Source organism: Tupaia chinensis, unplaced genomic scaffold (genome assembly GCF_000334495.1).
Source record: "Tupaia chinensis unplaced genomic scaffold, TupChi_1.0 Scaffold000290_1, whole genome shotgun sequence".
Lineage (NCBI taxonomy): Eukaryota > Metazoa > Chordata > Mammalia > Scandentia > Tupaiidae > Tupaia > Tupaia belangeri.
The window spans coordinates 4,650,139-4,662,537 of NW_006159775.1; the positions used below are offsets into that span (position 1 = coordinate 4,650,139).

Genomic DNA, 12,399 nt, shown 5'->3' on the forward strand with positions numbered 1-12,399 from the left:
TTGCAAGCTGTTGTGTCTTCAGATGGTCTATCAGTAACCTCATACCAGTAGTTCTGAGCTGCCACCTGGTGGCTATTCTAGGTATGCTCTTTAATGGGCCTCTAACGTGGGGTTTGCCTAGCTACAACTTACCATTCCATGCCATTCCTTTGGCTGTCCTCATTTTTATCACTAACACCAATGCCACCTGGCATTTAGAAACAATGTGTCTCCTATGTGACAGATAGAGAGCAGAAATGTGTGCTTCCTTACCTCCCAGAACTGCAGGTTTCCTGTCGTAGATTCACAGATTACTATACTTCATGTCCTTTGCAATAGGAAGTATCTGGGGAGCTTAAAATTATGGCAAGGTTGCGAAGTATTCTAGAGTCTAGACATAATCATAGTTTTCTCCCAAGAGACCTTGTTATCATCTTTCTTTTAAAGCTCCAGTATCACACAAGCAATAGGAAATTTCTTTCGCAAGCATTTATTGAATATCTATTTATTAGCAACAGCCTTTGGGAGCTCCCAGCCTCCCGAGGCAATGTGTGGGACCAGGTGACAAGTGCTTCCTACAGGTGAGTCTTTCTTCATTGAGGGCCTAGGAAAGAGCAGTAAAGTCTTCTACACAGAAAAGTCCAGGCTGAGGCTGAAGCTAGAAACCAAGGGGCTGAGGTTGGGGGCAGGCCCAACATCGGGTGGAGGGAAGAGCTGCACCACTTTGATGAGGAAGCACACACACCATCATTCACAGGACTGCATTATTTTTCCAGCTGTTAAGATTGCATTTAAATACTTCTTAGAAAAACCCCCTCCTTCTTTTTTTTATTAAGAGAAATTTTTGCTATAGGGTGCATGCAGTCGCCAGAGAGACAGAGAGACAAAGAGACAGAAAGCGAGAAATCGCTCCCCCCGGGGGGGATGGCCACACTGCAATCTCTTCTCCTCCATTCCCCTCTTGGGATTTTGGGTACATGCACACATCCACCTGGCGTGTTGAAAGTCAACAGGTCTAAACTCGTGGTCGACTACATGGGAGTCCAGTGACATAACCATTATGCTAACTGCTGGTCCCCCTCCCGTTTTTAAAAAACAAAAATTTGGGGACCAGCAGTTAGCATATGGCTATGTCACTGGACTCTTATGTAGTCAACCGTGGTTCGAGTTCTGGACCCAGTGGCTTAAACTCAAGCCAGGTGCGTGTGCGTGCGTGCTCAAGATCCCGAGAGGGGAATGGAGAATGGATTACGGTGTGACCATCACCTCTGGGGGGTGATTTCTCTCTTTCTATCTCTCTGTCCCTCTCTGCCTTTCTGGTGAATGCACGTGCCCTATAGCAAAAACGTCTCCCCCAAAAAAAAAAATTTTACACTGAAAACAATCTCTGCATTGCCTAATCTAATATTTGTCTCCTCTTTCCATAATATAGTTTTCCCATTTCAAAATTACTTATCCTAGATCTGGTCTAATAGCATAGTAGTTAAGCATTGTGCAGAGGAAGCAGGATCCCACATGGCCTTCCAGGGTTTGAGTCCGGTCCCCCGTGGCTTGAATAAAACACTGAGCAAGCACATGCTCAGGAGGGACCCAACAGGATGGTGCATTGGAAGAGAAAGGATTGCGGTGTGACCAGCTCTGTTGAGGAGTGCTTTTCCTTTTCTCCCTCTCCCTGTCACTCCCACGTGTGTGTGCATATGCTCTCTGGCATTAAAAAAAAATTGGGGGCCAGCAGGTGGCATGATGGCTGCAGTGCTGGACTTGCTTTCACTTCCCGCCCCCCACCCCGTCCCCGTCTCTCTCTGGTTGAGTGCACATGCCCTATAGCAAATTAAATAACAATATTAATAATAACAAATAAAATTAAATAATTATTTGTTTTAACTTTTAAAAATCTTATTCTAAAGTAGCACTCAGTCTTATCTATCTTCCACAGCCTATCTATCCCCTGACACTGGACTGGAAATGGGCTGACACTGATGTCTCCGAGAAGTCACTGAAAAGTGCACTTTCGTTACCTAGTGAGGGCAGGAGAAGAGATGAGCGCAAAGATTCTGTTTTCCCTTGTCCTAATAGTACGTACTCAACAAATTAACTCAGAGATGAAGGGCCCCTAGGCCCCAAACCCTGAGCAAACCTAGAGTGTGTGATCACACATTGTAGCAACTGTTATCTGTATAGTGATGCCCCCAAGAAAAAACATTGTTAAATTAAATTCTGAGTGACTAATAAACTAAATAGGGCCAGGCTGTAGCTTAGTAGTTAAGGAAGCTGGATCCCACCTGGCCGACTGCAGGCTGGAGAAGGGATTATGGCATGACCACACCCCACTGGGGAGAAGGTTGTTTTCTTTCTCCCTCTCTGTCACTCTGGCAGACACAAATGTCCTCTGGCAACTTAAAAAATACACACACACACACACACACATATATATATATATATATAAAACCATTTAGAACTGTTAGTGGAGTCACAGAATTGTATAGTTTTTTCCTCAGTCATTAAAAATTAGCTACTCAGGGACACCAAGTGGGGTAATGGTTAAGACCAACCATGGTTAAGGCTGAACATGGCTGACCATGGTTTGAGTCCCGGACCTGGTGGCTTGAAATTCACACTTGGCATATGTACCTACATGCCCAAAATCCCAAGAAGGGAATGAAGAAAAAGGAATTGCAGCATGGCCATCCCCCCTGGGGGGTGATTTCTCACGTTCTATCTGTGTATGTTCAGCAAGCACAAGAGCCCTATAGCAAAACCTCTCTTAAAAAAAAAAAAAAAAAAAAAGGTTAGGGACCGGGAGGTGGCGTGGTAGGCAAGGACACTGCTGGACTCCCATATGACTGACTGCGATTTGAGTCTCAGACCTGGCAGCTTGCTTTCTCACTTTCCCTCTCTCTTTCTCTCTCTCCCTCTCTCTGGTCAAAATTTAAAATAAATAAATAAATAATAGGGAAAACTTAGCTACTCATCTTGTGGGGAGTTCTGAGAGATTCCTGAGGCTCAAGAGGAGTTTTCTATGCTGGAAAACCTGGAAGCACCAGTTTGGCGATGCACCTCTGTTTTTGTCTCGTTACCACTTATTTCTCGACAGATCGGTTTCACCTGGAATCTTCGCTGTGACCTCCCTGACATAACCAAAACTGCTATTGTGTGTTCTCATAGCATCACAGCCTCTCCCCATCACACTGACATGGTTATGGGGTATGAGAATGAAGACGTGATGTCTGTCACTCTCCCACTGCTGCGAGATGTCACATGGGCACAGACTATCTTCTTGATACCATCTATCCAGGCTTGGCCCAGCTTCTGGAGCACATGACTCACTCACTCAAGGAGTAAGTACAAGAAGTTAAAAGTTCCTGAGCCCTGGTGCTGGGAGGTACAGGGAAGACGAATCAAAGCAGACCTAGAAGACTAGGGCCTTGGTGACTGGTAGACCCAGACATAGGTTTTCTGGGAGGGGAGACCCAGATGTGTAGAGGAAGGAGAATATAGAGCTTACACAGGTATTGTCTCTGACACTGGAAATCAAGGACAATTTCACCTTTTATGGACAGCCCAGAGTGTTGGAAAGAGCATCCAACTAGAAACTAGGTAGTGAGTTCAACTCCTGAATCTCCCTACTATCAATCTGGCATAGAAACTTGGCTCAGTCACCTAACCTCATCTACCTGAGCTCACATCTCACCTGTGAAATGGGGATGATGTCTGTCCTTATCTACGTCAACATTGTGAGAAATCAAGCCACTGTTTACATCACTGTGAAAAACATGAACCCAAAAGTACATTAACAGTATAGAGAATTTAGGGCTGGATGGTGGTGCAGTGGTGAAATTCAACACTCTGTCCGGTGGATCAAGTTCGTGTCTAAAGACCTCTCTGAATATGCTAAGCACGTGCTCTGGGACTGGCCATAGCTAAGGACAGGGAGTTTCTCTCTGTCTCTGTCTTTTTCATTCATGGAAGAAATAAAGTTTTTAGAAACTTTGGAGAAGGGCACAGTCAGGAATGTACTGGAGTATGGAGCTGGAAGCCACATGTTCACATGGTTTAAGTCCCCATCCTGGTTAGCCTGAAAACAGCCAGGCACGTGTGCACGTTCCTGAGATCCCGGTGGGCTGGAGGACTGGCGGAAAGGCATCGCGCATGAATGAGCCCTGGGGAGTTTCTAAAGGAGTTTCTCTCTCTTTCTTGCATGAGCAAGCACTCTATCATGACCAAAATAATAATAATAATAATTAAAGAATATCTACTAAATATAGGGGAAGTATTTTTTTTTTAAGTACAGGGGACTTCAAAAATTTGTGGAAATATTGAGTTGAAGTGCAAGCTTTGGTGCAAAAAATGTTTTAAAATGCATGTGTAGTTTTTTCAAAATGTGAATTTTTATGAAATGTTTGAAGATCTCTTTATTCGTCTAATGATTCTTCTCTTTGGCATCTCTTACATAAAATTCATTTTGTATCTTTCCTTTTTAAACCTTCAGGGTTATTTGCTCCAGTTTCTTTATGAAAGCTTTCTATAGTTTTCCGGATACTGTCTAACTTTTTTTCTTATTATTAATGCATCCTAGCAGTCACCTTGAAAGAACCCAATTATTCAAAATCCTCATGAGACTATTCATCTCAATGCCTTTGTAGTTCACTAATGGGAGAGCCAACACCATTTCTCCTTGTAGTCATAAAACAATTCTAGAAATACTTATCGATTGTCTACTGTGAGTTAAGTGTTAGGCAATACCAAATGAGTAGTATAAAATCACAGCCTCGGGACCAGCAGTTGGCATAATGGCCATGTTGCTGAACTCCCATGTAGTCGACCGTGGTTTGAGTCCCAGACCTGGTGGCTTAAACTCACACGGGGCATATGTGCGTGCCTGTCCAAAGTCCCAAGCGGAGAATGGAGGAGAAGGGATTGCGGCATGGCCATCCCCCATGGGAGGTGATTTCTGGCTTTCTGTTTCTCTGTCTCTATCTTTCTGGCGAGCACACACACTCCATAGCAAAAAAAAAAGAAACTCTTCCAAAAAAAAAAAAAATCACAGCCTCAAAAATTTACAGTGCATTATAATAATTTGGGTCACATCCCAAAGGACATCAAAATCTCTGAAGGTGGGACCTGGGATATGGTTATTTTTCCAAAGATTTCTGGTGATTCTGCTGTGCAGGCAGAGAGATTCTATACAATACTTGTCATGCTGTGACAGAGGAGTAAACAAAGTACTATTGAAATACAAGTTCTGCTTAGAGCTCAAGCAGAATATAAGCTTCATGAGGGCAAAGGTCTCTGGGTTTTGTTCAGTGTAATACTATATCTCAAACATCTATAGAACTTGGCTAACATAGCCATTCAGTTTGTGCAACTGAGTTGTAACTTTAAGAGTAAACAAGTGGCAGGGCCAGCCCGTGGTATGGCGGTGAAGGCGGTTGGATCCCACATAGCTGACCTCACAGTTACAATTCCAACCTGGTGACTGGAGAAACATGCCAGGCACAGATGTGCGAGTGTCCAAAGTTTCAAAGGGAAGAGTCAGCAGATGGTATAATGGTTACATCGCTGGACTCTCACATGACTGACTGTGGTTCAGGTCCTGGACCCAGTGGCTTGAAACTCATGCCAGATACATGTGTGAACGTGCCCAAGACCCCAGGAGGAGATTGCAGTGTGGCCATCCCCCCTGGGGGTGATTTCTCATTTTCCTTCTCAGTATCTCTCTCTCTGACTCTCTCCCTGGTGAGAACACATACCCTAAGGCAAAATCCTCTACAAAACAAACCAAAAAAATTTTGATTCAAAATTCCGAAGGCAGGAGAAATAGAAAAGAAGGAATCACAGTGTGACCATGCCCCATGATGGGTGCTTTCTTGTTTTCCCTCTCTCTCTCTGCCTCTCGGTAGCAAGCACGTGCGCCCTCTGGCAAACTTTTTTTTTAAAGAGCGAACGAATAAAATTTTAGCAAGGGGTCAGTGGGTGGCATGGTGGTAAGACACTGGAGTTCTTGGGGCCAGCAGGTGGCATGGTGGTTAAGAGCACTGGCTTCCCACATGGCCAAATGTAGTTTGAGTCCAGGACCTGACAACTTTCTTTTTCACTTTCTCTCTCTCTCTCTCTCTCTCTCTCTCTCTCTCTCTCTTTTGCTCTGTCCTTTTCTGGTCAAATTAAAAATTCCTCTTAAAAAAAGTCTCTATTGGGGTTGCTATCTCTCTCTCTCACTTTCTCTCTCTCTTTCTCTCTCAATCTTGGAAGAATGGACCTGATGGTTTGTTTTTTACTCTCGCTCTCTCTCTCTGGTGAGTGTATAAGCCCTGTAGCAAATTAAAGAGGAAGAAGAAGAAATTAAATCAAATCAAATTAAATATATATTTTTTAAATTTCAGCCAGATACAGTATGGGAAATGCATTCAAAACAGAAGCACTGGAGCCAGCGGATGGCATGGTGGCTAAAGTGCCCGACTCCCACATTACGCCATCTGCTCGTCCCATCTTTTCTTTTTCTGAACTACAGTTTTTTTAATTTAATTTTATTTAACACTGTTATTACTTTTTAATTTGCTAGAAGGCAAATCTGCTCACCAGAGAGAGAGACAAAGAGAATGAGAGAGAAAACAAGAAAGCAAGCCACCAGATCCAGGACTTGAACCAAGGCTGACCATGTGAGAGTCCAATGCCTCAACCACCATGCCACCTGCTGGCCTCCAGTATTTAAGACTCTTGAAAAATTCTGAAATTTTCTTTTTTTCTTTAACTTTTTAGAGCTAGTTTTGGAACAAGGAGAAAATACAGGTTTGGGAGCAGAAGGTATAATGTCATTCATTTACCAGCAGTTCTCAAACTTTGGTGTTCATGAGCTCACGAAGAGGCCTTATTGGAACCCAGATAGCTGACTCCAGCCCCAGAATGTCTATACCAGAGGTGGAACAGGGCTTCAGAATCAGCTTTTCTAACACGTTCCCAAGTAATGCTGGTGCTGCTAGTCCAAGCACCACACTGTGAGACTATTTTAATGTATGTCTTGGTTTTAGGTTCCACAACAGGTAGATCCTGAGACACGGGTTTGAGTATAAGTAGTTTACTTGGGAGATACGGAAAACACCAATAGGATGGGGGGAATGAGACAGGAAGGCAATGTTAGCCAATAAAGGGTACATTATCAAGCTAGCTCATAGGCAGCAACTCCTAATACAACTGAATTCCATGAAGAAACTGAGGAAGGGTGAAAAACACAGACCTCAGAGTTACCCCACACAAAAGCAAGGGAGGTAAGATGTTTACATCAGGACTTCCATCATGATTGGTTGAGTGTTGTTGGGGAAGAGGAGGAGGGAAGAGAGATTGCTTAATTCTCTAGTACACTCAGCCTGTAGGCTTACAGGGCTTTGGGGAGGGCCCCCTGAGACAGATAAAGATTCTCGCATTTGGTTACATAGGAATGTAGTTTTGATCCCCCCATGGCTAGACATTGCTCTCTTCAGTTCCGATTGTCCTGTTGCTATTGTGTCTGCATGGAGTTTCCATCCTGGGGGAAACTGCAAGAAGCTATTTACATATTAACTTAACTGGGTTAAATGCTGGGAAGCAGAACAGGGTGCTCTGGGAGGGTATAACAGGACCAAAACAGGACTGGACCATCAGGACTATCTTGAGAAAGTAAGGTAAGAACTGAGCCCTCAGATGAATACTTCATGGCTGGATGGGAAAGGAGGATGAAGTTCTCTCTGTTGAGAAAACAAAATGGGAAAACTGGTAGGAATGGGTATGGCAACTTTGGAGGAATAGAATCTAGGAGTTAAGTGTCCTGGTCTCTGCCATAAGAAGCAAAATGAGGGAACCAGCAGTTAGCATAGTGGCTATGTCACTGGACTCCCACGTAGTTGACCGCGGTTTGCGTCCCAGACCCGGTGGCTTAAAACTCACGCCGGGCGCGTGTGCGTGCGTGCCCAAGATCCCGAGAGGAGAATGGAGGAGAAGGGATTGCGGCGTGACCATCCCCCCGGGGGGTGATTTCTCGCTTTCTGTCTCTATGTCTCTCTCTGGCTGGCTGGCAAGCACACACGCCCTATAGCAAAAACCTCTCAAAAAAAAAAAAAGGAAGCAAAGTGATAGGTGAGGCTGGGAAGCTACACAAGGACAGACCATGTAGGTTGGTAGGCCAGGTTAAGAACTTTTATCTCGTTTCTTTTTCTCTTGAAAACAATGAAAGTCATTGGAAGTTTTTTTGTTTTTGTTTTTAAGGTTTTTGCCATGTGTGTGCACTCACCAGAGTGAGACAGAGAGAGGAAAAGTGAGAAATCACCCCCCCCCCACGGGGGCATGGCTACCCCCCAAACTCTTCCAAAAAAAAAACTAGAGATATGTTATCACACACACCCACACCGCATCAACACACACACACACAAATACTTTTTTTTTCATTGCTTGAATGTGTACGTACCTACCCGAGTGAGAGAGAGAAAGCCCTGCCCCAATGGGACGCAGTCACATTGCAATCCTTTTTCTTCATTTCTCCATCTTGTCAGGATGTGGGGGCATGCATGTATATGTGCCTGCATGTTTCTCAAGTGCCAGGACCAGGAAATCCAGCTTCTTATACGCAGTCCTTAACCACTGTACCAAGGAACTGGCCCTAATAAGTATACTTGGAAAAAAAAAATGTCAGGGTATATACTAAGAGGACCAAAAGCAGATTAGGAAGACTGGTATCAGGAATCATCCAGAAGAAGGGGTATTATCTCTGGGTAGTGAAATGACAGTGAGTAGTACATAAAGCAAAGAGATGTAAGAGATAGGAGATGAAAGTTCACAGGACTGGTGAATGAATTGGATATGTAATGTAAGAAAAAAGGAAGTGGCAAGGATGACTCCTGGGCCTTTGGCTTAAGCCAGTGCTGGAAGGTACTACAATCACCGAGCTTCAGAACAGTGAGAAGAACCTGACAGAAGGAAAGATGGACTCTGCTATTATGAGTGTGAGATGCCTGTGAGATCATCAGAGATGCTGAAATAGTTGGATACATACAATAGTTATCTGGGCTCAGAGACAGCTGCAGATGACAATGTGAGATTGTTTTGGTTTTTTTTTTTGGAGAGGTTTTCGCTATAGGGTGCGTGCGCTCGCCAGACAGACAGAGAAAGACAGAGAGACAGAAAGCGAGAAATCACCCCCTGGGGGGGGATGGTCACACTGCAATCCCTTCTCCTCCATTCTCCTCTCGGGATCTTGGGCACGCACGCACACGCGCCCAGCGTGAGTTTTAAGCCACCAGGTCCAGGACACGAACCGCAGTTGACTATGTGGGAATCCAGCAGCATAGCCATTACACTAACTGCTGGTTCCCAGGAATTGTTAACATAAAGACTGCACTTGACACCTGCATGAATATAATCACTTGAGAATATGGTGTACGATGAGAATGAAAAGCCTTGATCTCGGGATAAAGTAAAAGAGAAGGGATAGGACTGAGCCCTGGAGAACTCTGACATTTAAATGCCCAGTCTAAGAAGGTGAACCAGCAAAGAAGTAGAGAAGAATCTGAGAAGAGCCAGGAAGGAAAGGTGTCACCTACACCAAGAGAAAACACTATCTCAACCCCAGTGAGGGAAAACAACACTGGCTAGCTCTGATTCCATGTCAGAAGTAAAGGACTTGTCAGCATTGCGGTTCTCAGGCTACAAACCCTGGCTCTCTCTGTTCTAAGAAAATAGCATCTTTGGGACCAGCAGTTAACATAATGACTGTGTCACTGGATTCCCACGTAGTCGACCGCGGTTCACGTCCTGGACCCGGTGACTTAAAACTCACGCCGGGTGCGTGTGCGTGAGAATGGAGGAGGAGGGATTGCGGCGTGGCCATTCCCTCTGGAGGGTGATTTCTCGCTTTCTATCTCTCTGTCTCTTTCTGTCTGTCTGGCGAGCATACGCGCCCTATAGCAAAAACCTCTTCAAAAAGAAAAGAAAAGAAAGAAAATCTTACTGGAAAGAGTAGCATAAACATAGTGAATATGAAATCAAAGCTCAAGATACATGAATAACGATAGTTATCTCGGATCAATTCCTATCTCTCAGTATAGATAAATTGCATCTCAGTGTGGTAGGGATGAGAATGAAATCCCATGGCAAGGACAGTGACTGTTGAAAATCCCCGACGTTAAATCTTTATGTCCAACCTGTAGCGTTAAAAGAACAAAAGGGATACCTGTCTTCCAAGGATCTACTTCTGCAGGGATTTGCCAGAACCAAACCTGCACCACGATCTGCTTGTACTTAACTAACTCCTTCTTTTTCTGTTCTGTCATTGACCTGCATTTCCATTCCCTAATCAGTTCATTGTAGTTTATTTCATCCCCCATGGTTCAGGGCATTAGAGCTGGACACACATGAACTGACCTCTGGCTTCATCTCAGGATTTTGGTCTTTGGACCCAGATTCACAGATAACCAAGATGTACAGCTAGCCCTGCCACATCCTGAAGATTGGTTGAATATTAATCTAAAAACTTGTTTTAGCATCCAAGAATTACCGCAAATAACTCTTGAGCAATGATAGAAATAAGTGAACGATCCACCAGGAAGTCCTGGGTTTCAAATAATGAAGACACAAACTATACTGACTACGTGTGTACATTTTCATCAAGGGGTTAAATGACATGATACCTCAAACCCAATGCTAACCTGTTATAGAAGAAATATATCTTGGGGTCCAGCAGATGGCATATTGGTTATGTCACTGGACTCCCACGTGGCTGACTGCAGTTCGAGTCCCACACCCAGAGACTTGAAACTCACACTGGGAGTGTGTGCATGCCTTCCAAAATCCTGAGAGGAGAATAAAAGAGAAGGGATTGTGCTGTGGCCATCCCCCTGGGGGACGAGTTCTCCTTTCTGTATCTCTGTGTGTCTCTCTGGAAGCACATGTGCCCTATTGCAAAAATCTCTATTAAAAAAAAGAAAGGAAGGAATATATCCTTTTCCTTTATTACAATTTTCACAAACCTCAGATCAACTTGCTTCCTTATTGTTAGCTCATAATCAAATAAGCAGCAGGGTACTTATTAGAATATGAAAGAGAACAAGCTTTCATGTAGAATCTTCACTTTAATTTAGACATGCTTGCACTGAGGATTCTCATCATCTTGATGCAATCAGTCCTCAATAAGTAGCCACTTGGGTGTGAAAAAACTCCATCTGGGTCAAACATCTGATTTTGGGGTATAAGAAATAACATTTAGAACCAGTGTCCTCTCCAGTATTCATGGCCCAAATAACAAGTGGGAGAAACAAAAACTTCCAGCTCCATTGAAATAATACACCCATCACCTAGAAAGCGTACACAACGTCCTACATGTGGTCTCCTTTATGCATCTTCAATGGATCTATTTCTCTCTCTCTCCGGAGAGAGAGAAATTACCAGAGGATCATGATGGTGAAAAAAATTCTAGAATATCTGACGTGCAAGCAATTAGAAAATAGTAATTAAAAGACCTAAGGGGAACGACGTGACTGCCTTCAGGAGACAGGCGCTCACGGCCCCAAGGTGGTCATAATGGCAAGTGAAGAAATTAATGAAGACTATCCAGTAGAAATTCATGAGTATTTATCAACGTTTGAGAATTCCATTGGTGCATAGATGAGATGCTGAAGACCATGTTGTCTGTTTCTAGAAATGAGCTGTTGCAGAAGTTGAACCCACTTGAACAAGCAAAAGCGGGCTTAGTTTCTGCATACACATTAAATTCAATGCTTTGGGGTTATTTGGCAACTCAAGGAGTTAATCCTAAGGAACATCCAGTAAAGCAGGAATTGGGGAGAATCAACGTATACACGAACAGAGTCAAGGAGGTAACAGACAAGAAAAAGGCCAGGCAGCTGGATAGAGGGGTAGCTTCAAGATTTATAAAAAATAAATAAATAAAAATGCCCTCTGGGAGCCAAAACCTAAAAATGCATCAAAAGTTGGCAGTAAAGAAAAAAGTAAAAATTAACTATTTTGCTATTGATGTACACTTATTTTAAAAAGTACATCGTTTTTATTATTTTCACAAAATAGATGATTATGTGGCAATGCAAGGTTTAAATGTATTCCTTACTGAATTCATATATAAATTCAGTTTAAATTTGTAATGCTAACTACTGTTTCCATACAGAAAGATTAAATTATCTTTATTGATATTCCTGTAGAACACTATGAGGTTTCTAACACCGTGACATATTTTACCATCTCTTTTGACAAGACTCGTAGTTCCTTATATAGGTCAATCTCGCAAATACTATTTGATAAACAGCTGTGAAATTTAAATGTTCTTTGTAAACATTCGTACTATTTTATGAATGATGACCTTATAAAATATATTATTTGTAGGTTGCAGTTATGAGTACATCTGTTTTTACTATATTATATTAAGAAAGAATGAAATTACTTAAA

The 12,399-nt window shown here is 43.1% G+C and overlaps 1 pseudogene; it reads left to right on the forward strand.

Moving 5' to 3' along the window:
• The first annotated feature begins 11,609 nt into the window (after positions 1-11,609).
• Positions 11,610-11,885, forward strand: LOC102501667 (nuclear nucleic acid-binding protein C1D pseudogene; annotated as a pseudogene).
• The last annotated feature ends 514 nt before the right edge of the window (positions 11,886-12,399 follow it).